At 34.1% G+C, this 26,166-nt stretch overlaps 1 protein-coding gene and 1 long non-coding RNA gene across 6 annotated transcripts in view; one reads left to right on the plus strand and one right to left on the minus strand.

Annotated features, from left to right (window-relative positions):
- Positions 1-15,198, minus strand: part of LOC126759822 (ELAV-like protein 2) — an 86,828-nt gene extending 71,630 nt beyond the window's left edge. For 3 of the 5 annotated variants that reach the window (XR_007667084.1, XM_050474957.1, XM_050474955.1), the window contains exons 1-2: positions 14,427-15,198; positions 10,282-12,322 (exon numbers count right to left, since the gene is read on the minus strand). The gene's annotated coding sequence lies outside the window, so the exon portion shown is untranslated. The remainder of the gene's footprint in view (positions 1-10,281; positions 12,323-14,426) is intronic. The other 2 variants (XM_050474959.1, XM_050474958.1) reach the window with 1 other exon arrangement.
- A 237-nt stretch (positions 15,199-15,435) lies between these two features.
- Positions 15,436-18,465, plus strand: LOC126759824 (uncharacterized). Its single transcript, XR_007667085.1, has 3 exons — positions 15,436-15,768; positions 17,869-18,016; positions 18,082-18,465. It is a non-coding gene; the product is annotated as an uncharacterized LOC126759824 (long non-coding RNA).
- Positions 18,466-26,166: the final 7,701 nt, after the last annotated feature.

The raw sequence follows: 26,166 nt of genomic DNA on the forward strand, positions 1-26,166 counted from the left end.
GTTTCGATTTTTTCTTTGTGTAGAAATTTCTATACTTTATTTTCGGAAAAAATTTGTATTTGACTATTTTAGTCACATGTCATGTCATAACCCAGCTGTCAGCTACTATTTAATAAAGTCAATTAAATATTTTGCATAGCATTTATTGAGCTCATGCCACTAAATGCTGGCCGAATTTTATCTTTATGTCTGTAATAACATTTTTTGTAAGCTGTTGTCATTTGAAAAAGTTATTTGCAGTAAATGTGTAGCTGTCAAAGGCTTGTCATTTGTCACGCTTGTTGCTTACTTACGATCATATTGTCATTAATTTGAACTGCCAAGAAGTATATAAAAATATTATTTTTGGTTATTTTTTGCCTAAATTGCTGTAATTCAAAAACTTTTTTTTTAAATTTTAGTTCATGTTGTCATTTGTCATATATGCTGTCAAGCATTTGGTGTGTATATTCTTAATATATTTATCTCTAAAAAGTGTTTAAAAGTCTATAAACTCCTTGCTACTTGTAGATTTGCTTGTCAGCTGTCATGCGTCATGCGTCATTTGCTTGTCAAAACAGCTTTACTACCGCTTTTTGTTCACACACTTCCCTAATGCAACTAGCGACTGCGATCAAGTCGAATATCAGTTACCCTTGAGCAAAAATAGCTTCAATTGCTCCCTGACTCACTTTAACAACATTTAACCATGGAGCGCTTAAAAGCTGCCGCCGTATATTTTTCAGCGAATTCCACGCCTTGGCGCTGAGTAATTCTCACATTAAATATGGCAATTTAGCGCACATAGAGGAAGTGACGAAAAAAGCTTGTAAATAAAATAAAAATGTTCAAAATTGGCGAGCATTTTCTGGGTAAAAGGAATTTCAATGAGCGGGGCACGGATTTAATAACAATGTAAGTGGTAAGCGCACTTAAAGGAGGAAGCATTAAGAGGCCGCCGCAGCAGCAGAAACCACTCATTGAAGGCGAGAAAAAATGTGCGCTGCTAAGGGCAAGCAAGGGGTGTTGCTTCGAGTGGGCGTTGAGGGTATAAGTCAGCACTGATAGCGGTTGATTGAGTGAGTTACCGCGCCTGTATGCGGCTAAGTTTGAGTGCTGCGCATTAAGTACACACACATAGCGCGGGCACTGTAGTGCGGCCTCTAAAATTTGTGGTATTTTGTGACAGCGTGCGGCAGGAGGCGGCACGAAACTTTTCTATTTATTTGCACGGAACGCGAAACTGGAGACTGTGCGCGCACAAAGTGTGTAAGTAAATTGAAAAAAAACAAGGCTAAGCAAAGCAAAGCGCCGCGCGACAGCATAAATAAAACATGAGCGGCGCGCGGTAGACAACGCGCGGTAGCCATTGGAGCCGCGCACAAAGCGCATTGTAAATGTGAAACTTTGAAATTCAATTTCTCGACTTAATTTTATTTGCTTTGCTTGCACGAGTGTACGTCGGTGGCGTGGGCGACAGTTGATTTTCGTGACGACACACACGCATACACGCACACAGCACTATTTTGCACCCTTTCTCGTGAAAAAATTTTCACTTTACTTTGGACGCTTGGCTATTTGAGTTTGTAGTTGCTGTTGTCGTAACGGTAAAGGACATTCTCGAGATGCGCAAAAACAAAAATTTACTGCCAACAGAAAAATATTCCGTTGGCATGCGTCCGACAGGCGCTTTACGGGCGCTGAAGTGAAGATGGCAGGCGAGTTGGCAACGCCGTGCGGAAGCTGCTTGTTGGCAGCGCTTCCTAGCTACGCATGTGGGAATTAAAAAAGTTATTACTACAACAAGAAATACATGTTTTTCACTTACACACTCCCCCGTTTGGGCAACAACAATGCACAGGTGTATTGAATTTTTTGCCCGATGAATAACAAAATTTTGGTTGCTTTGCAGCAGCACAGAGGCACAAAAAACGAGCGAGCTGGAAGCTGCAGCTCGACAGCAAACACGATTGCAATCCATTTTTATGATTATTTGCCTTTGTTGTTGGAGCTGCTTCTTCACAAGAGACAAATAAAGTGTGTGTGTGTGTATGTATGCACGTGGCGTCGCTAGGGCTTAGTACGCTATGTTTTGCTTGCTATTGCATGCTTAAATAGTAACTTGCTGCTGTGCGCTCTGTTAGTGTTAGTGAGCATACTCGTGCTTTTAACAAGATAAAGCACTAAAATAAATTGTTATTTTTCAGACGAAATTCGATTAGAAAAGCAATATGGAAGTTTGATCTTGCAGGTGACTAGAATTTAAGCTAAACATTTTTTTTAAGATTTTTTATGAAAAAAAAATAAATATAGCTTTTCCAAATTTTATAAATTTTTTGAAGATTTGCTATTTTTCTGAAATTTTGTTATTATTTGTTTGCTTTCTCAAGCTTTTTCAAATTTTATAAATTTTTCGAAGATTTGTTAGGAAAAAAATATATATGTATGTATGTTTAGTTTGGACTTTAAGGTGTTTTTTTTTGAAAAATTAACAAAAAAAATGTAGTTAAATTCTTCTTTATTTTTTGTAGAAATAAACAATTTTTTTTTATTTTTTACATTTTTTTTTTTAAAGAAAATAATAACTCTTTAAAAAAAAATAATAATGAATCATTACCATAATTTTTGCATCTATTTACTATATTTTCAAGCTTTTAAACACTAATAAACAGCTCCTTACTATTTACATCAAAAACAAGCGCCTGATGGTATGCTGCATATAGCACAAGTATATCAAAAGGCGTCTAAAACACAACCTAACCTTTTCCGTAGCTCTTTAAGTATACCAGCCATAAAAAACAAATCACATTTTAATCAAAGTTGTACAATATTCAAAGAAATCAAACAAAAAAGCAGCAAGCTAAAGGCAACAACACCTGTTTTGCTTAAGAAATTATTGTACTTGTCCATAAACTTGTAATTTATTAAACAATTCAAGCATTAAACTACAAATATACAAAATATCACGCACATGATCATCAAAAAACTAAAGTTATTAGCAATTAAATATGTATCGCCTGTAGTTATGCTTATATTTTCGAAAAACTCAATTTGTTATATTTTTGAGCTGGTTTTTGAACTAATAATTTAACGGAGGCGCTTCAGTATTGAATTTTATAAAGAGCAGCATCGTTACAAATATAAAATGAATTAAAAATTTTATTTTGCAAAAATTTAAAATTTTTTACAAAAATTTAATATTCGATTTTCAAGCATTAAACTACATAAGTATATGCAACTATACCAAATATATACTAAATAACGCACATATGCAACAAAATAGCAACGTTGTTAACAATAGCATATAATGCGCCTGTTACTATGCTTCTTTTTTTTTGAAGCACTAATTTTTCATATATTTCTCAGTTGTTTATTGACGTGACAATTTAACTTAACTGTTTCAGTATTGATCTTAATAAATATCAGTATCAAAATTCAGCCAAAAATTACAAAAATAAATTGTAAAAATATTTCAGAAAACTTGAACAAATTTAAAATTTTTTTTATAACTTTGTAATATTTCTTTGCCGTAATCGCTTTTATAGCTAGATATTAAGATGAATTTTCAATATTCTTATGTTAAAAGTCAATAAAATCAAAGTTATTGCTTTTTGAGCGCAAAGTAACTGCATTTTTATGGTTACAATTTTATTATTTTAGCAAAGTTTTTATCTTTATCATGTAAAACTTCCAAAAGATGTATGAATTTATTACACATTGCAAGCAGTAAAAATTTTCTGTCATATTGCGAAAAAACGCAAAGGCACTGTCATAAAATCAAAAGCGCGCCTGGTGGTAGGCTTCTTTACAACGTGAAATTTCGCCATATTAGAGATTTAAATGGTTTCAATGGTTTTAAAACCGTCAGCAGCGAATTTCGAGATTTTACGTGCAATATTTGGTGTGGTTGCGAGCGCATAAGACAAACAAAACAAGAAAATGTTTGTTAGAAGTTAATGAAATTAAAAAAAAATATTGAATTATTATCTGTAAATATTAAGTTTTCTTTTAGCATACACGTTTTCTTAATTGAAGGATAAATTGTATTATATTTTTAACTCAAAGTCTATTAAACAGAGCAAGCGCCTGTAGATAGACTTTAAGTTTTGCAATTTTCAATAAATATGCTTATAAAAGCAGAGCAAGTTTAGCGATAAGCATTGCACTGCATTATTTTATATATACAGGATATAACTTTTTATAAAAAAATTTCGAATTAAAAATATTTGACAATTCTGTTAATTTTTTCCTCTGAATTTGGTGATATGAAAACGCATAGCTCTATATATTGAAGGCTGCAAAAGTTGTTTGTCCTGTTTTATCTACTCTAAAGCTTTTTTCTACACTTAAATTAAAGTGAACGCCTGCGGATATGCTAAATTTTCGACTATTTCGTCAAATTAAATAAATTTAACTATTTCAACGTGCTTTACAGCAGCCACAAACAACAAGCAACCATACAAAAATTGATTAAAATTAAGTTGAGCAAATAAAGTGCATACACATACATACATACACAAGTAATACATATGGCACATATATATACTGCTGAGCATGTGTGCACATTTGTTTACTTTAGAGCGTTTGCACTTTGAACTTTTCAAACCAAACCGAAATTAAATTACAAATTGCAAGTGGAAGTGCGACTTTTTTTTACAGTTTAAACACGCATACATGTAACTGTAGTTGCTTATGTATATATCCATGCGCTCGTGTTTGTATATATGTGCAGTGCAACCCGCATGCTAACCGACCATTGCGGCTTGGTCAAGTAGAGATACAGTCAGAAGCACACATTTAGTGAATCAAAGCACATATATGTATATGCACACATACACACACATACGTTTTCATACACACGCTCGGCAAAGCAGAAAGCTAACCACACCTACAACAAAGCAACTGCAGCACAATATTTCACATGCAGCTCGCAGCCACAAGGCTTCGCTATGCACTGCGCTGCCACCACTATCCCACCTCTCGCCTCCACTATGCTTCCCTTCCACTCTTGGCCTGCTAACTGTTCTCGCTTCACTGCAGCATTCTCGTTATTCCCGGCTATTGCATTTCCGCCCAGCGCACAGCCGCTTCAACCCTCTTTCCACTGTTCCATTTTGAAATCTGCTTCCACTTCTGCACCATTTCCAATTTTCAGCTGCTCTAGCCAACGCTGAGCGTTTGTAGCTGCTCTCTACATCACCAGGCCCTTTCACAGTTAGCCTTGCCAATCGATTTTCAACTTCCGCTCGTTTTTCCAGTTTGGCAAAATGGCGTTTCCGTATTTTCAGCTTCCCCCCTGCCGGCTCTCAGCAGCTGGCATCTTCCCTGACCCAACACCATTTATTGACGACAGTGTTTCGTTGTTCTAGCTGGCACTGGCAACCTCCACTTCATCCAACTACATTTCGTATTTTCCATTTATTATTGCATTTTTATCTTATTACATGCATGTTATTGTTCTTATTGTTGTTTTCAACTTTTTTATTTCATATTTCGCTTTTGTTGCCCGTATATCTGTGATCTCTGACTGACCATTATTGCATTGCCGGTACAACAACAATAGCAATGTACATTTTTTATTTATAGACAGGAGTGAATATAGCTACCCAGTAGGAAAAATTCCACAAAATCCTTAACTCACGCCTATCTCTCAGTTTTTGAGTTATCGAACTGAAATTTTGCAAACGCACTTTTCTCTCACCGATATCGGACCATTATAGCATAAATTTGCCATACAAACTCACCGATCAAAATTAAGCTCCTCTAGGGAAAACTCGTTTAATTGACAAGATATCTTGACGAAATTTGGCATAAAATATTGTTGAAGATAAGGCTACTTTTTCCGAATATATTATTCAAATCGGATCAGATCAGACCACTAAAGCATACAGCTGTCATACAAACTGGTCGAAAAAAAAAACAAATTCTTTAGGGAAAATTTTTCAATTGACGACATATCTTTTTGAAATTTGGCATATATTATTGTCAAAGTCAAGGCTAAAATTTCCGAACAAATTCTTTCAGTAAGGCCCACTATAGCATATGACTGCCATACAATCTGACCAGTCAAAATCAAGTTCCTGTATGGAAACCTTTTTTACTTTACGAGATATCTTCACGAAATTTGGCATAGATTATTGCTTAAGGCATCGCTACATGCTGTGAATATGTCATTCAGATTGGACTACTATAGCATATAGCTGTCATACAAACTGACCGATCAAAATCAAGTTCCTGTAGGGAAAACTTTTTGACGAGATATCTTGACGAAATTTGGCATGGATTATTATCCAAGGCACCACTACGATCTGAGAATATATTGTTTAGATCGGATTACTATAGCATATAGCTGCCATACAAACTGACCGATCAAATTCATTCTCATGTATGAAAAACTTTTTTATTTTACGAGATATCTTGACGAAATTTGGCATAGACTATTAGCCAAGGCAACTCTACAATCTCCGCACAAATTGTTCCAATCGCATCACTATAGCATATAGCTGCCATACAAACTGACCAATCAAATTCAAGCTCTTGTATGGAAACCTGTTTTATTTGACGAGATATCTTCACGAAATTTGACATGGATTATTGCCCAAGGCGCCCCTACAATCTGAGAATATATTGTTCAGATTGGACTACTACAGCATATAACTGCCATACAAACTGACCAATCCAATTTGATTTCACACATGCTTCCACAGCACATTTGTAGCCGTGCCGCCACCGGCTTTGCCACTTCTACTCCCATTTGTGTCCACATTGGCCGCTGTCACTGCCTCACTTCACACTTAGCTCATGCGCTGCAGCGCATCTTGTGAGCAAATCAATTATAATTATTTTACCTACAAACACTACAGAAGAGCTCTAACATGTACACACACACATACACGAAAGGCCTTTCTCTGACCAAGCCAACAGCTAGGCAAGCAACCCAAGCAACTCAGGCAACGACCAGCCGCACATCCTGTTTGACAAACAACAGCGCTACTTACTTAGCACACACACATACTATATATAACTGTTAATATGTGTGTAATTTTATATGAGAGCAAATGAAAAGCGCTCTTATATCACTTTTGTACATACATATATACATGCATACATGTGTGTGTGTATATGCGTTTGCTTGTGCGCTATCGAAGCCCGCTTATGTCATTTAATGCATTTCCATTGTCCTTTCATGCACGAATTCGTCACTGTTACCCCGCGTTGCGCGCGTCCACCGTCACAACAGTGTTGACATATGCAAATTATACACTTTCACCACACTGCAGTGGCAACGGCAACGGCAGGCGCGGTGCAGACGCTTGCGGACGTGGGTAATCATATTATATTATTGTTGTTGTTGTATGTATATTATATTATAGCTGTTGTTGTATAGCTTGCTGCTGGTATGCGTTGGTTGCTGTGCCTTGTGCAAGTTTGCTTTGCGCTGCCGCGCCTCATTTTACCTTCGTTGCAGCGTCCGTCCGCCGCTGGCAGCGTGTTAATTGCATTTTTATGTCATTATCTTTTTTTAATTAATTATATATCCTTTGCTGGTTTGCGCCGCCTGCTGGTCAATGCTTTTAAGTAATCAACTTCTTTCATAGTGTTCGCTTGCTAAGCATCTTAGCCTGCTTTCGGGCGTTTCCACAGTAGTTTGTGTGTTTGCCTTACCTTCAATCAATAAATTTGCACATTTTTTGCTTGCATACATTTAAGTGAGCAATAAGTCCTCGACTGCTTGCCTAATGCGCACTCATACACTCCCCTAAAGATACACAAACACACACATGCATATGCAAAAAAGAAAAATACACTGCACACACTCACACCCAGCAGCGCATTTTGCATCTCATGTCTTTTCATACTTTCCGTTTTGCGCTTTTTTCGTACGCTTTTGATGCCTGCCAGCTCTTTTGAACTGCTTGAGAACTTGAGCGCTCGAGAGGTGTAAATATTTTGCCTTTTCAAGCATGCGACAACAACAACAAAGGAAATCAACAAACACAGCCGCATTGGCAAGGCTGGAAACAAGCCAATTTCTGTTTAGCTTCGCACGAATTCACCGTCTTTATTGCCATTCCTCGGCTACAATTACACCCACAGCACTGCAAGTAGCGTTAGCTATTGTTAAGCGCCTAAAATTATATTAGGTTCTTTCACTTTGCATTTATACGCTCATCCATGTTGTTTTTGTTACATGTTGCACGTGCAGAAGTCAAGCAGGCGGCCAAGTAGTCAATGCTCGTTTGCCCTCACAGACCAACACGCACACATCCGCACCCACAACTACTCATGTCACATGTGTGTGTGTAACGCAACAACTGAAAAGGGCAAGAAAGAAATGGTTTGTGCTCACACCGTGGCAAAAAGCCGGCGACGCCTTAAACAACCGGAAATGTTCGGAATACAAGCTTATAAATGCTTTTGCTAAACGAAAAGCATTTACAGTTATACATATACGCAAGTGAAACTTTCAGAGAGCCCTTTGTTCGGATCTTATTATATATTTTTTTCTTTCTAAATGTAGACACATACACATTTTCTGTTCTGTATTGTCTAGTGTGTGCAAATTTTATTTCTTGTTGAAAATTTATTGAATAAGAATTTCTGAATTTTGTATACCTAACTTAAGCATTGCATTAAATCTAGAAAATATCATTATAAAAAGCAGAATCACTCAATGCGTCATCTCAGTTGAAATTGAGGTATTGTGGGTTAAGTTAAATGCGCTGTTATATTAAGCGAGGTTTAAGTTACTTTAAGTTAAGTTAAATTAAGTTAAGTTATGTTACGTTAAATTCAGCAAAGTTAAGTTACGTTAAGTTATGTTATGTTAAGTACAGCAAAGTTAAGTTAAGTTAAGTGATGTTATGTTAAGTGAAGTTAAACTAAGTGTTTCTGTGTTATGTTAAGTTAAGTGACGTTATGTTAGATTAACCTAAAAGGTGGTTAAGCTAAGTTAAATTATGTATTTTAGGTTAAGTTATTTAAAGTGAAGTCAGATTAAATCAAGAACACGTTAAATAACCTCATTTAAATATAAACTTTACTCAGAAAAATTTAAGTTAAGTCAAATTATATTACAATGTTCGAGGTTAGGTTAGGTTGTTTGACAGCATTTGTTTAAAGATCTTAAGCCTCCCTTTTCTACACTTTTTGTGTTGGAACTTAGTAGTTAGCAACATAAATAATAGATGGCGTTATAAAAGATATACTTCGAATATTCATTTACTAAAGCTCCCAGTAAAATAACCCCGCATAATGTAAAGTTTCAATAGAAAATGTTTAAGTTTCTGAGGCTCTAAGTGACTAGTAACCCGTTATCTCTTAGTTATTTCAAAGGTTATTAGAAAGGCCGGAAAAACTGTTTTTAATAAAGATAGTTATAAAATATTTTGTACGCAAAATTCTTAAAATGAAATTTGGCAACATAGCAGAGCGCAAACTAGCAATTTAAAACAAATGATGCTAAGTTAACAGCAACACAAATATTCTTCTTCGAACAATTGCATACGTGCAGCAAAGTAACAAAGACTTGCTTCTCAAACTGCACTGACATAAAATGATCATACTACATTGCAGACAGAAATTTAATTTGGCAACAAAGCATATTAGAAGCGCTACATTTTTCGTTCAACAGTTACATATTTGTCGTAACTGATTGTCATCCGCTTATATGAGTGTACAAGAAAAAGTTCCGAAAAAAAGGTCCGGTTTTATCGTTCTATTTTCTACAAGCTTCTCCAGCAACTTCTAATTAACTGTAGTTTTCAGTAACTCTGCACTATTTTTTACTGACAACGCTCGCTCCTTTGTACAAATAACGTTGCATTTGCGTGGGCGCTTAAAATATTCCGTCAACGAATGCGTTTGACATCTGCAGCTTTGACCAGCACATTTATTACGTTAATTTATACGCTAAGGAAATGAAATTCAACTCAATTCTTCCTATGCCTATGTTCCTTAGTAGTATATAATGGAAAAATGGAATGCTGTTAATAGCAAAATTATGCACACAAGATTTGTAGAAGATTGTGAGCAAATAGGAGAGGAAGAAATTAGCAGTTTTCTTGCGCAACGAATGAAGACGGGTAAGGGTGGGGATTAAGTCGTGCTTGGATATAAGAAAACAAATGTAAAAGTTTAACACCAGGTGACACCGAGGTCCTTTAAATATTATATACAAGGAAATATGTCTTATGTGGTGTAGGAAATATACAATTTTTATCGAGAAATATAGCAGAAGTGATATAAAGTTTGAAAATATTCAGTATTTGTTAATAAAAAGTGTGACGGATTCGCACTTACCCCAATATTTTTTCACGTCGACTGCTACACTTTTGCTGCTTTGCTTCAGTTGTTTTGTTGTGTTGCTATTTATTAGTAAATAAGTTCATTTATTTGTATAGTTGGTATATAAAATCACTTTACAGGCTGTCCAGTTGCAATTTTGCTCACCACTCTCTCTCTACGTTGCCAATTTTCACACAAACAAAATCGCTTGCTTTACTTAGCTTACCCTCGGCTCCTTTCACAAGTTTCGATACACACTGTTGCCGTTTTTGTATAGCGCGCTTGCACACCACTTGCTATGTTGCCAATTTCACTGTAAGTTTATTTTTCGTGTTTGCATGCAGTTTTCATTTAGGTTTTTAGTAAGCTTAAAGCATATATGTTTAAAATATTATTTTCGTCTATTTACGTACTTGTTGAAGTCAATTATTTGTTGGCATAAATTTGACGTAATTTTTGAAAAAGTTTAAAATATTTGAAATCATTAAAAAATGTTCACTCATACGCTGAAATCACTTCTTTCTATTTAATGTGCGATAATCACTTGTCGCATTGGCGGTTTGCGTTACACGACGACTTCTTTTTGTAAATATTATTCGTTTAAAAAGTTTAAATTTGGCCTTTTTAAGCTGCTAATGTTAACCGATTTATTTGCGCGCACTCACACACAGTAATAACGTGGCTGTATTCGTCGTCTTTTGTAGTCGTTGGAAGTACGCTTGTTTTCGAAAAGTTTTCACTTTCGTCTAAAATCTTGTTTACAACACTTTTGGTGTTTAAAATATGGTTTCTTTTTTTTAATTTTCTAGTATTTGTTTATATATTTTAGTCTTTTTTCTAGTATAACTGTTATTACATATATATGTATATATAAAATCAGTTCCGTTTTTATGCCATTAAAATCTTAGACATCCATACAATGATTTTCCCTTTTGTTTTTGTAATATTTTTTTTGTATTTTTATAGAAAACTTGTACACCTATTTGACTTACGAGACATTCAACGCTTTCGTTGCGTACTTTTCGTGGAATAAATTCTTTAATGTTCAAATATGCTATGTACTGTAGTATATTTTTAGGCGCTATGAAAAGTACAAACATACACAAACACCGAAAAAATCGTTACAAATTTTTATTATTTATTATTAATTACTTTCTGGTATTTTAATATTTACGTAATAATACTGCAAACACTGTACGTGGTCAGTTCGTGTATAGCTTGCGCTTGAAATGCAACGCTGCGCCAGCTCCGACTATTTACGGGCGGCACGCAAGCTTGCTTACTTTTGGTAGTAGAAATAGTAGTAGAGTAGTAGTAGTAGTAGTAGTGATAGTAGTATATTTGCTATGTAAATGTTTTTATTTTTAAATTATTTTAATTTTTTATATTTTTTGTTGTTCTTATTGTTACTGTTTTAATGATACCGTACTAAATTGCTTTTCTATTGCGTTGATAATGACTGCCGTTATAATTTCACTCTTCTTTTATGGGCGCAAATCACTCTATAGCTTTTAAGCTTGGCAGCTTTTTATTGAGCTTTCGCTGGTGCGCTTTGTCTTTTGGCGAACAAATAATAGGTTTTTTTTTAATTTTCGCTTCGCTTTTTCTATAAATTTAAATCACTTTGAATTCACAACTAGGAAACTCGTTCGCTATTTTGTTGTCACCTTTATATACTCTCGCCTTTGTGCACTCTCTCCTTCGCTCTTGCTCGCGTATGTATTTGGAATGCTAACTTTTAATGTCAGTGATTTTTATTCGCTTGACGCTTGGCTGTTTCAAGAAATCATATAAGAACAACCGAAGATGTTTGACTTCTAGGAAAATATCGTAAAATATTTTGAAATGTTTAATTATCGATATATATGAAAATATATCGATTAGTAATGCCTTTTTAAAAGTATTTGTGCAAAAATGTTCACGAATTCTTCATTTGCTTTATGATTGTTTTGATATTCGTAGATATATCACTTTCGCTTAATGATTGCTTTTTTCTCTTTCGTCTGCTCTTTAGCTTTTTGCTGTTGATTGCTCAGTGGATCGTATAATCAAGCAGCTGAAAGAGAGCGAGAGAGTTAAAAATTGTGTGTGGGAGCTTTTGATATAAGTAAAATAATGAATGAAATACATAACGGGATTGACAAAGACGAAAAGCTATAATCAAATGTAATAAAAAATTCAAAATGGAGAAAATAATATTTATAAATATTTCGCTCTTTTGGCAGAGTGAGACAAAATTTATTTATTTTTTTTTTAAGAAAATCAGAAATTCATCCAATCGATGAAAAAACTTAGCTAATCGAAGAAATTGAAAAATATAATTTATATAGTATACATATGTATATAACAATAAAATTGTAAAAAAAAATCAATAGACAACGTGCTGATTTGTAAAAGAGTAATAGTAACATTTTTTTTTTTTTTTTTGAAAAATCAGAATTTAATATCAATGGATGAAAAGCAAATCGTCACCTAAATTGCAAAATAGCATAACATCATTTGTCATAACCTTACAGGCGAAGGATGGGGGCGCTGTCTGAAACAAAATTTGAGTTTTGGTTATAAATTGGTTATGATGAACGGTTATATATTAGTTATACATTGGTTATATATTGGTTATATCTGGTAGCGAAATCTTAAAATTTGATGCATGCATACATATATGCAATATGATGTATTGATACGTTGTTTTGCATTTTAGATGACGAAATATATTTTTTGAAACGAGCTCAACAGAACTCCACAATCATTTTTTGTTAAGAGAACTAAAATAATCCTTTGAAATGAAAAAAACGAAAGGAGAAATAAAAAAAATTTAGAGACAATTTCAACCAACATACTTCAAAATCTATACTAAAAAAATTTCTGTGACTGACCTATATATCGTCACCTAAAATGCAAAACAACGTATCATCAGAAAAATTCGAATATCGCTGGCAGATATAATAACCAATAGGTAATAAATTATAACCAAAACTCAAATTTTGTTTCAATATGAGTGGTTTCTATTATATCGTTTTTCCTTCGACTGTAAACTTATGAAAAAATGTAAAAATGTACGAAAATTTTGGAAAGGCGAAATAAAAAAGTGCATTCATCGAACGGAAAGAATGTTTTACTTCCGGATATTGGCAAAATGTAGGACTTTACCAATTTTCTATGGGAGAATTAGAAAATATCACACAATCGATAGAAAAGCGAGCATCGAATGCAAAATTTATTAATAGAAAGATTTTTTTTACAAAAAAATCTAAAATTCAATACAAAAGTAATTTTAAAAAACATATAAACGAAGGTACGAATTGACAATTTAATCAAAATTTGTTTAAAGAAAAAATACAAAAATTCAATAAGATGCTAAAAACTATTAAAAAAATAAATTTAAAAAAAAATAATAAATTAAAAAAATAATAAATAAAAAAAAAATAATAAATTAAAAAAAAAAAAAATAAATAAATAAATAAAAAAAGTATTAAAAAAATATTTTAAAAAATCATGGAAGCACGAATATAATTCTATATTTTGATAAAAAAAAATCGCAGCATTTTTAAATTCAATGCAATTATAAAAATGATATAAAAAGCTTTTTAACAAAAGACGAAAAGAAACAAACACCAAAATGACGAATATATATAATATTTGATATTTTTATACCAAAATCAAATAACGTTAAAATTCAATATGATTATAAAATATAATTTAAAAAATATTTAATAATATGTATATAAAATATTAAAGTATATAAAATAGGCACTTAAAAAATATATTTAAAAAAATAAAAAAAACTTAATCGAAAGAATTTCGATATTCGATATTTTTTATGAAAAATCTAAAAATGCTAAAGTTCAACGGGATTATAGAAAAATATTAGAAAAAAAAACTAAAACTCCATCATTCAAATATAATACTTTAGAAGGAAAAACATATTATAAGTGAAAATAGTGGGATTTGCTTTCATATTCAATGAAGGCACATAATAACGCACAGAAGACAGAACTCTAACTTCAAAAAGATTTCTGTTAAAAAAAAAAGTTGGAACTATTTTTCAATGGGATAGTAACTTCTCTCCGCATACACACACAAGTATATATATTATTCGTTGTATACATAGTGCCACACCCCACACCACAAACTCACATGCAAGCCTCTCAAGCACTTACCCCGTTTAGAGCCGTTGTTGGCAAAAGTATAAGCTGAACAGCTGTTCGACGATAAAATCTTCACGCTGGAATTCTCAGATGACTTTACGCGAATTACGCTCGATTGATGCTTCAATACTGACGCTGTGTTGGTGTTGTTGTTTTGAAAAATTTCGGCGTTTCAGCCGAGATATGCATACAATGGTGGAAGGCCAACTGAGATGCCGTTAAAGCGCAACAAATTTTCCAAAAAAACTTTGAAAAGTTGCCAAATTAAGTTTGGAGCTTTTGTTTAATGACTCAAAACTTGAAGAATTGTGAAGATTGCATGAATGATTTTGACAACTTGGAAGTGTGTGTGGCTGCTACGACGCTGAAACGTAATGTTGCTCAAACTAACGGTTGTTATTGGTTTGCTTACTGTTTTGCACGCACCTGCCAGATCGTGATTTGCCGTTCAGCCACCGGCTATTGGATTTTGAATTTTTTGGAATACTTGAAATGTTCGCGCAAAATGAAAATCTTGCCGACAATAGAAGAATTGCTTATACGATTCACTTTGCTGCACCGGCTGCTGCGCTTGCTGCTGCTGCTGTCGTTTCAGTAACCTTTGCTGCCTGTTGTTTACCGTTATTCTTGTTTGTTTATTTGTTGTTGTTGTTCTACGAAACAAGGAGAAATCATATAGCGACGCAAATTATAAATTATATGAGTAGAATAATACAAAACGCGCTTAAAAAAGAGCCGCGTTTGCTTTTGGATACGTCGAAGACCGCACTCGTACTCGTACTGAAGGAGCTGTTTGTGCCAACGGCTAGCTGCCACAACATGTCATTTGTTGAGGAACCGAAAAATTCGAATTCGCAATCGTAGGCGAAGACGACGACCACGACGACGACGAAGGCTCAGCGACGAGCGCCACCAAGCACGACGAGTGTTGTAACGAATCGCAACGAATTGCAAAGCCAGCGGCAGCGCAGCCTAATGCAGTCGGCGGTGTCGGCATCAGCCGATTGTTGTTGCAGTTGTCTTTTGCCAGGTTCCAGGCAACTGATTTGCGTGTTTATTTGTGTGTGTAGCGGGCCGTAAAGTATGCAATTCTGCTTGCTGCACAAAGCGGACTGCAAATGGTCGACGCCGCTAGAAATTAGGCGAAAGCACGCAAAAGCTCAGGAGCTTTTTCCTGCAGCCAGGCAGCCAGCAGCCGGCCAGGTAGCTTGTCAGCGCAACAATAGCAGCAGTGCAGGAGCCATATGCATTGTCGGGTCACTGGTGCAGCAGTCGGGACTGGCTCAGACCGGGAAAGCCGGCCGGGTTGCAAGTAGCAGCGTTGCGGTGAGGGTGGTGGCAGAGTAGTGTGGCGGTAAATGCAGAACATTTTCGTAAATAGAAAACAATAGTATGTATGCATGCATTTGTAGATAAGAATTTATAGCTGCAAGCGTACATAAATACAAAATATGTAATACGATTGTATGAGTAGTTGCAAAACAAAATTAAAGAGAAATCGGTTGTGGCAAAAAAGAAAAGTTTCAATTGCAAATTGATCCTAAAAAAACTATGTCTTCAAGTTTGCACATACATTTTATATGATTCTACTTTTTTTCCATAAACAAGCATTGCATCAATCACAATTGTACCAGTAATTAGAAATTTAGAACAATAATTTCGGAGAAGCAGTTATGTGTTTTGAAATCGAGGAGTATTTTTCAGAATACAAACGAATTTAAAAGCAATATGAGCATTCAATCATAGCATCAATCACTTATATGATTACAAAAAATTAAAAAAGTTTCCCAGAATTGCGCTAAGAGCTTAAATTATATCATTTGCTTGCATTAGTTAATATAATATGGATCTTCAATCAAAGCATCAATCATTTATATGATTACAAAAAATCAAAAAAGTCTTTCAAATTGCGCTAAGAGCTTAAACTATATCATTACAACTGATTTGCTTGCATTTATTAATAGGATATGGGTCTTCAATCAAAGCATCAATCATTTATATGATCACAAAAATTCAAAAAAGCCTTTCAAATCACGCTAAGAGCTTAAACTATATCATTGGAACTTTTGTTTTTTGATTTATTATTAGCTTTTTAACAATCAAGCACGGCAACAATCAGTACCTTGTAGTTATTAGACATTCTGGATCAGTACTTAGTAGTATAGTAAATCAATTACATATTTATTATTTTATTTTATACAATTAAATTTTTATTTCCAAAAACAAAAAATATTACTAATTGCGCTTCAATCATATAATCAATCATTTAAGTATACTTTATAGTTCATAAATTATTTAAAAAATTGAAATTCTTAGGTCATAAATTATAACAAACGCATAGGGTTCAAATTTATTGTATGCTAGGGATTTCCCGTAGAGAAAATATTGAGATTTAATATTGATTGAATAGCGTTTTCAAGCATGGCAGCAATCAGTCAGCCTTTTAACAAGTACATTGGGTTAAAATATGTTGTATGTTTGGGATTTCCTGCTCCGAAAATGTTTAGGTTTAATATTGATTGAGCAGTAGTTTCAAGCACGACAGTAATCAATTTTGCATATTAAACTTAATGCTTGAATAATGTTTTAATGAAAAATAACGTTTATGCAAAAAATTCAGCTTCAATTATGTCTTCAATCATTATTTAACACATCCTACAGTTCAAGCATAACGATTTAACGTTATTTGACAGGACAGCAATCAATTTTGCATATTCAAGAAACAAGCTTTGAGTAATTTTTTAATGAAAAATAATGTTTATACAAAAAGCTCAGCTTCAAGCATGGCTTCAATCATTATTTAACACATCTTACAATTCAATTATAACGATCACAAGCAGTAAAAACAAAAAACATACGTCAACAAAGGTGCTTTAATTGTCTGTTTTTCAACAGCAATCATTATTTTTAGGTAGTTTGGTGATTTTTTAACGATTTTTGTCTTTAATATTCAAGGTATATGCTTTTTAGGTATTAAAAAATACGCGTACGTCAATCAATCAAATTGGTCAATCAGCTCAATCTGCTTTTCAAACAAGATCCAATCGATTGCCTTAATTATTTTTTAAATCAGCTGTCAAGCATAACGAATTCAAGCATATTAAACGTTTCCATTGCCTGCATAAAATTATTTCTAACACTCCACCCTACCACTACCATCAGCACACTCTCGATATACATCCCTTAAAAGCACACTCGCGCTCACTCCCTCCATGGGAGCTCACCTACTTTTCTAGCCCATTATACACTTCAAGCTTTTGCAATAAATCACATTTTCAAATCAACTACGACGACAAGCATTACAACATCAACTCGACTACATATCTAATCTATAGTAGCGTTTGCTCTCCTTTGCGTCTGCTTTTGATGCTCATCCTTTCCATTTAGCCTATTTATGTTTGAGGATTTTTCTACATTTTACACGCTTATCTATAAATCCGGGAACTTTGGACAGCCACAGTAAATATTGCTTAATATCTAAATCCTCCACATCATTAACAAAATCCACGCGTCGTCAGCGCCTTCGTGGATGAGCGAGCGGGCGAGTGGTTAGGCGCCGGATGCGGAGCAATGCAGCGGCATCCCAATCGCATTATATAACGGTATATTTATATATATTTACAGCTATATTAAGTACAATCCTGTTCCATTTATTACGTGTACCTAGAAAACGTAATTTTATTTCGAGGGAAAAAAGTCCTGCAAAGTGCAGCATGCACCTATATTATCGATTTTACATCGAGGAGTACGCAGTATTGAAAGAGCGAGAGAAAAGAACACAGAGTGATAAGAGAAGAGCGCAAATAAAACGATATGAAAAGCAACTGCATTGCCGGTGCGTGCATTGCTGAGCTCGAAAACAGAGCGAAGAGCTTATTGGATACATTTAGTACATAGTAATGTATTTAGGGCTGCCAAGGGTCGGAAAAGATATATACATACCAAGTATTAAAACTATATAGTACTAAGAGAAAACATTTGTGGTTTAGATTTAGGTTCGTGAATGTAGAAAACTAGCTCATGTACTATACTATTTTATATAAACACCAAAGTGTCTATAACTTCTCTTGTGAACAAACCATTTGGTCCGCCTACCAGACTAGACATTAGCTTTGAACCCTAGAATCAAGCTTTATATCACGACCCATTTGCTCGGCCTAACAGACTAGACATTAGCTTTGAATCCCAGAATCAAGCTTTACATCACGACCCGTTTTGTCCGCCTACCAGACTAGACATTAGCTTTGAACCCTAGAATCAAGCTTTACATCACGACCCAGTTCGAGAAATCTTATGGCTCGCAGTGAACTGCTCTGAAACCCTCTTCGATGACGAAATACTTCTTACGAGCCTCTTCCAAGAGAAAGAGAGAGATAAAGCCGTCGATATTACCGATGAAAAAAAAAATTTAAATGATTGGATTTGAAAAAGTCTTAGTAGACATCGAACACAACACGAATCTTGCGCGGCTGAGAGATATTAGGTTGAAGTATGCTGGGATTCAGATATTTTGCGGTCGGAAAGTAGAAGTTTCGATTGTAGAAAAAAACCTCGCACTGTCTATAACGTCCCGATTTTGAGAACTGAAGCAAATGTGAAACAAGCGAGAGAGGCATCAACTTTGAAGAAGGCTTGCTGGGTATTGAACTAATTTATTTACTTGGAACCCTACTTCAGATGTAAGTGTTTAGACACAGGTGGAAGGATGTTGAATGGAATTCGGTTTTTGCAGTCGGAAAATAAAAGTTTCGATTATAACGAAAACCAATTAACCGTACAATCGTCGGTCTTTGCACGCCAACCAATAAGATATTTTCGTAGCGAAGAAAGGATCAATCTTCAGCGTTCGGAATGAAAAATATCTGTGCCTTTTCACGAGGCTAATAGCATTTTGTTAACCTGTTCATCATAATATGGACATTGTTTAACCCAGCTTTAACATGATTTAGTGATATTGCAGAGTCAAGTTATGAAGGGTCTTATCCGTATTTTCCGTAGAATCAATCTCTTTAATAATATTTTTTTAAAAGGAACTCGATAATGTACCATTTTACACCCAGTTGGCAACTCTTACTGTAGGTGACCCAACAAGGAAGCACTCAGAGCCAAAGCCAGCGAAGTCGCACACGAGAGCGCAATCACTGCTCGGCGAGAGTGCACGCGCCAACGCCTACAACTACCGTTAAGCACACTTACACACGAACTCTGCACTACCGCTGATTGCAACAAAACAGCAGCAACAGCTATTTGAAGTAAATAATGAAGACATGGCATTTGCCAACCGAGCGCCCGCTCAAAGCCCCCCCTCACATTTCATAGTGCATACATAGTTGCCATAGTGGCAACAACAAATGAAAAGAGAGCTTCGGAAAAAGTGAGCGTAAAGGCACGCACATACGTATAGCCGGCGTAAAATGAATAACAAATGCAGCAACAACAAAAGGAACATGCAGTTAAACCGTTAAGGCAAACGGAAATCTACGGGAAAAATATGGAGCAAATGCGTCAACAAGCAATTGGTAAGTGTACTCGTATATAATGAAGTTGAAAATGGGCGGTTTTCGGTTTGCAGCAAATTCACACACACACACATACATACATACAAGTGCGGGGGAAAACTATGTCTCTGCCTCTGTAATTGTTCAATGCGCTTATGGGCGATTCTGGGTTCGTTTTATAAAGGATAAGCCGCTTGAGCGCTTGCAATCTGTGGGTCTGTGTGTGTGTGTGAGTGTGTGTTTGCTGGGTGCCCACAAAATATGATTTAACTGTGCCAATTGCTAAATCGGCTAGAAATGTAAATCGCATGTACAAATTTTTGATTTAAAGAAAGTGCACGCAGAGGGTTAAAAATAATGGATTTGAAGCAACAAAATACATTTAGAGATCTTTAAGATTTTTCTATTGATGGATGGATGGACAATCTATATGTATATTTATAAAGTGAGGTTAGGTTTAAATTATGCAACCACTTAAATCTAGGCTCGCTTAAGCTTCTAAAGAAATTTGAAGATCCACATAACGGGTCCTATAGCGGCGGAGATCTTTAGTTTTTTAGGCTGAATTTCCTGATTAGAACACAACTCTATGGCCATTATAACGTTAGCTTATACGAGTATATTGAGATTTAAGATGGCGACTTCCACACTTTTGAACCTCTATCGAAAAGAAAGAATAGCAGTAAGTTGAAGACGTCCCCCATTTAAGACAGTGTAGGTCAGAAATACACTTCTCCAGCCTGCTGAATGGCAGTGAAGGCATAACATCAGGAGATGGCGAATCCGATTTCCAAATAGAGGTCGATGGAGCAGACGTTCCATTGTCTGACCATGAAGAAGTTCGAATAGCAATAACCCGTCTGAAAAAAAACAAAAAATCGAGCTTTTCAAGGACGGCGGCGAAGAACCGATAAGGAGTTTGCATCAGTTTCTTTGTAGAATATGGTCGGACGAAAGCATGACCGACGATTGGAATTTATGTGGGCTTTGTCCAATCCACAAAAACGGAGAATCTACAATCTGCGCCAACTACCGTGGGATAAGCCTCCTCAACATCGCATATAAGGTTCTATAGAGCATATTGTGTAAAAGATTAAAGCCCACCGTCAACAAACTGATTGGACCTTATCAGTGTGGCTTTAGACCTGCGCCAAATCTTGGAAAAGACCCGTGAAAAGTGAATCGACACACTCCACGTCTTCGTCGATTCCAAAGCTGCTTTTAACACCACGAAAAGGAGCTGTCCTTATGCCGCGATGTCTGAATTCGGTATCCCCACAAAACTAATGCGGTTGTGTAACCTGACGTTAAGCAATATCAAAAGCTCCGTCAGAATCGGGAAGGAGCTCTCAGAGCCGTTCGTTCCCAAACGAAGTTTCAAACAAGGCGACTCCCGTCTCGTGTGACTTCTTCAATCTACTCTTGCGGAAGATTTGTGGTCGACATTGAAATAGTTCAGCGAATTATAAGACAGCGGCTACACTTGTTGGGTCATGTCGTCCGAATGAACGAAAACACTCCAGCTTTGAAATTATTCGACGCCGGACCCGGCGGGGAGAAGTAGAGGAAGAGGAAGACCTCCACTCCGTTGGTAAGGCCTGGTGGAGAAGGACCTGGCTTCGCTTGGAATCTCCAATGGGCGCCACCTTACGATAAGAAGAAACGACTGGCGCGCTGTTGTTAACTCGGTTCTATGCCAGTAAAGAAGGTCACAAATAGTTGGATTTAAAGATCAAGGTAAAATTTATGAATGAATGAATTTTGGTACGAGGACCTCCATTGAAATTACGAACGCAAGTAAAATCCTTACCCAGAAACATACTGAGAATAAACGGGAAGAAGCTTAGGAATTTGTTGGCACAATGCTTTCAAGAAAGCTTGAGAAATATCATAATCGAAATTGAGGACGTAATAAAACAACTTTGACCAAAACGGAAACTGTAGAACATATTAACTTTTTTTATGTATCGAGCGCGGTAAGTAAAGATCAGTGTATGTGTGAGTTTTCTGAGGTAAGAAAAGGGAAGCATTGTATGGAGATTCTAAGTTTCTTAGAACGTGGCTTTAATTATTGGGAGTAGGGTCTCTCGAGCCTTAGGAACACTGAAGAGAACATTTAACTTCATTTGTCGTTATCTTTGCTAACAATACAAGTAGACCGTACTGCATCTAAGACCTTCTATGGTCAGCCAGGGCGTGTGACCTCATTTGAACCGCTTCATCACAGCACCTTTCGTTTTCAAATTCAACATTTTCTTGCGCCCTTTGCTTAATCTACAATAAGTACACTCTTCAACGTCACTATGAGTTGCCTAATTACAACAATATGCCTCAAGCTGTCAGCTGGAGAGCACACACATGTTCCTTTGCCAAATATTTATGAAATTTTGCGCATGAGAACCGCCCTTCGCTGCAGCACAAAGTATTTAAGGTATTCTTGTTTGTATTTCATTTGGCATTTTTTTGCACTCAACTCAAGCCTCAAGCCACTTTAAGTGCAAAAATTTCTTTGCTTGCAAAAAATAAAAGCTAAACATACGCTCCAATCAACCCTGGCGTTGCAGCGGACGGGGTGGGGAAGGAGCGAAAAAATGTGGCATAATTGCTTTGAGTGATGGCGGCATAAGCTAATTTGCCGCACCAAAAAGTGGCACAGCTTCCAGAGCAAATTTCCGTTAGACGAGCATACCCCCGACATGTGTTTGGTTTTGGGCGAAGAAGTGGTTTCCGTTTCCGTTCGCTTAAAAGGGACTTAGAAGTTAAAAAATCAAAATAAAAAGTTCTAAAGGGGCAGAAAGAGTGTTAAATAAAAAATTAAATGGGAAATAAAATCGCAAAAAGTAAATTGGAGCAAGCGAAAGGTGCACAAGACGCATACATATATGTATATATATGTAGATGTGTGCGTGTGGGTCGGTGCAAAAAGTGGAGCGCACACATAGTCGAGGGCTAGAAGTGATTGCGAATGATTGAGTGCGACGAATGGCGAGGAAAAAGTTAAGCAAATGAAAGATTGACAGGAAGTGTGGAGAAATGGGGATTTTAGTTGAAAAATTAATAGAACACGATACTAAGTACGGCACCAATGAGTTTAGCTTATTTTTAAATGACTTTTAGTGCTATTAATAATTTTTAATTACGAATTTTTAAAATAATTTTTATTAATTTTTTCATAACATTTCATTTCAGATTTTTTTATTATTTTATTTCTGCTTTTCCGCTATTTTTTTATTTTTGATTTTTTACTAGGTATATTATTCCTGCTTTTTCGTAATTTTTCTACTTTGCTCAAATTATTATTTTTTAACTAAATTATATTATAAATAATACTGACCTAAGCGTTTTGATATATTTATAAACACAAAGTTTTTAGTTATATTTACATTTTCTTATATTAAAATATTTTAAATTATCAGTTATTTTTTATGATTTGAAACTGTCAGCATGTTTTATAAATTAAAAAATATATACTATTATTTTTTTAAGAAGGCCGATTATTTTTTTATTATTGTTTTCACACATTTTTAATAATTTTTAATAATTAATTTTTTTTTATATATTTTATATAATAAATTAATTTTTTTTATTTTTAATTTTTTTGTTTTTATATTTTTAAATTTTTATATTTTTAAAAGATCTCATTATTTTTTATTTATCAAAAAACATATTTTCATACATTTTTACTTTTTTTTTGGCCTTCAAATTTATTTTTACTATGTTTTTGTTTTTTAATACATTTAATAATTTTTATTTTTAATTTTTATATTTTCTAAACAACTTCTTTCAGCTTTTAAGAAGCCCAATAATTTTTTGATCAATTAAAAAAAATATTTTTACATATTTTTAATAATTATTTTATGTATTTTTACTCTTAATTATTATTTTTTTAGTTTTATTTTATTTTATTTTTTTTTATTTTATTTTATTTTGTTTTCTTTTTTTTTTTTTTATTTTTTTATATTTTTTTATAATATTTTCATATGTTTTTATATTTTTTATGTATTTTATATTTTAAATTCATTTTTATATTTTTAATTTTTAGTATTTTTAAAAGATCCTATTATTTTTTATTTAAAAAAAATATTTTTTCATAAATTTTTGTTTTTTTATATATTTTAAATTTATTTTTAATTTGTTTTTATTTTTTAATATATTGAATAATTTTTATTTTTTAATTATTAAAAAACATTTTCATACATTTTTAATAAATTTTTTATATATTTTATATTCTAAATTAATTTTTTTTATTTTTAATTTTTATATTTTTATATTTAAATTTTTTTTTTATATTTTAAGAAGACCTCATTATTTTTTTATTTATTAAAAAAATATTTCTTCATACATTTTTAATTTTTTTATATATTTTAAATTTATTTTTACTTTGTTTTTATTTTTTTAATTTATTTAATAATTTTTATATTTAATTTTTATATTTTCTAAAAAACTTTTTTCAGCTTTAATATGGTAAATTGAAGCTTTATTCTATAAACTTGGTTTAAATTTCATTGATTACACTAGTAAACTAATTTTTTTAATGATTTGGTAATAGCTTTACTTTTTATTTATTTTAAAAATATATTTTCAAACATTTGCATTAATTTTTACTTTTTTATATTTTTGCTTATTAAAAAAATTGTATTATTTATATTTTCTATTAAACTTTCTTTCAGCTTCAATAAATTGCATTTTTATTCTTTTTACTCAACTTAAAACTTTCTTATTTTGACTTTATTTTACATTTATTTATTTTTCTTGCGGCCGCATAAATTACACCCTATGGGTCACTAAGCTGCTGTGCGCAAAATAAGAAATTAATTTCGTATTTTTGGCCCTGACAAAAGCTGAAAAGCTAAGTAAATAGTCTTAGGAGCCCAAAATTTGAAATGCTAATTTTAGAAGCAAAAGGAAAGGCGAAGAGCTTGGAATACATAAGAAGCTGGTGGTTGGGAAATTTATTATTTAAAGGATCAATAAAATAAAGTTTGTGGGGGTCATTTTGCTTTAAAAAAGTTGAAATTTTTTATGAAGGGATATTTTTAGATGATATTTTAAAATTACAAAAAAATCGGAGCTGGATATACATATGTACATATGTACATACATATGTACATACATATGTAAATTCGAAATCTTTTGTTCATAAATTTTAAAATTCGGAGTTGTTTATATTAATAATTCAAAAGGTAGTGAAATAATACTTAAAAATTAATTCAATTATATCCTTACAAAATTTTTTTGGTTGTCGAAAAAGTCTTTTCTTATTTTGTTAAAAGATATGGTTGCAGTCTTATATCTACTGTGCTAGCAATCACATTGTGTCATACCATATACTTGTAGTGTTGAAAAGGTTATATTTTAAGGTTCTTTAACCAAAAAAAAAATTAAATTCGGGGAAGTTGAAAATGAGTGAAAATAATGAAAAAATTCGCTATATTTTGAAATTTTTGTATAAAAAAGGGAAGAATGCCACGCAAGCCACCAATGAAATTTGTGACTTTACGGAGACGATGCTGTATTAGTTCGTGCAGCAAAACAATGGTTCGCTCGCTTCCGTTCTAGAAATTTCAATGTGAAAGATGCACCTCGTCCTGGTCGACCTATCGTTGAAAAAGTCGATGAAATTCTGGAAAAGATTGACCAGGACCGTCACATGAGCAGCCATGACATCGCTGAGGAACTTAACATTCATCATCAAACAGTTTTTAACCATTTAAAAAAGGCTGACTACAAAAAGAAGCGCGATGTTTGGGTACCACTTGAATTGTCTGTGAAAAAACCGAATTAGCATCTGCGATTCTATGCTGAAATGAAATGAAATCGAACTATTTCAGAGGCGAATGGTAGCAGCAGACAAAAATTGGATGAAATATGACAATAATGTGCGAAAAAGATCATGGTCCAAGCGTGGTGAAGCTCAACAAATGGTCGCAAAGCCAGAATTGACGCCTCGAAAGGTTATGTTGAGCTATGAGCTGCTTCAGCCTGGTCGAACGATTGATTCGACATTTTACTGTCAACAACTGATGAGATTGAAGCAAGCAATCGAAAAAACGGCCAGAAATGATCAACAGAAAGGGCTTCCATCACGACAACGTTCGACCACATAAATCTTTGAGGACTCGGCAAAAATGGGAGAGTTTGGCTGGGAAGTTGTGATGCATCCACCATATAGCTCTGACCTTGCACCATCACTTTACCATTTGTTTCGGTCAATGCAGAACTCCCTTAATGGAGTAAAGTTGACTTCAAGAGAA

Source organism: Bactrocera neohumeralis, chromosome 5 (assembly GCF_024586455.1).
Source record: "Bactrocera neohumeralis isolate Rockhampton chromosome 5, APGP_CSIRO_Bneo_wtdbg2-racon-allhic-juicebox.fasta_v2, whole genome shotgun sequence".
In the NCBI taxonomy this organism is placed as follows: domain Eukaryota; kingdom Metazoa; phylum Arthropoda; class Insecta; order Diptera; family Tephritidae; genus Bactrocera; species Bactrocera neohumeralis.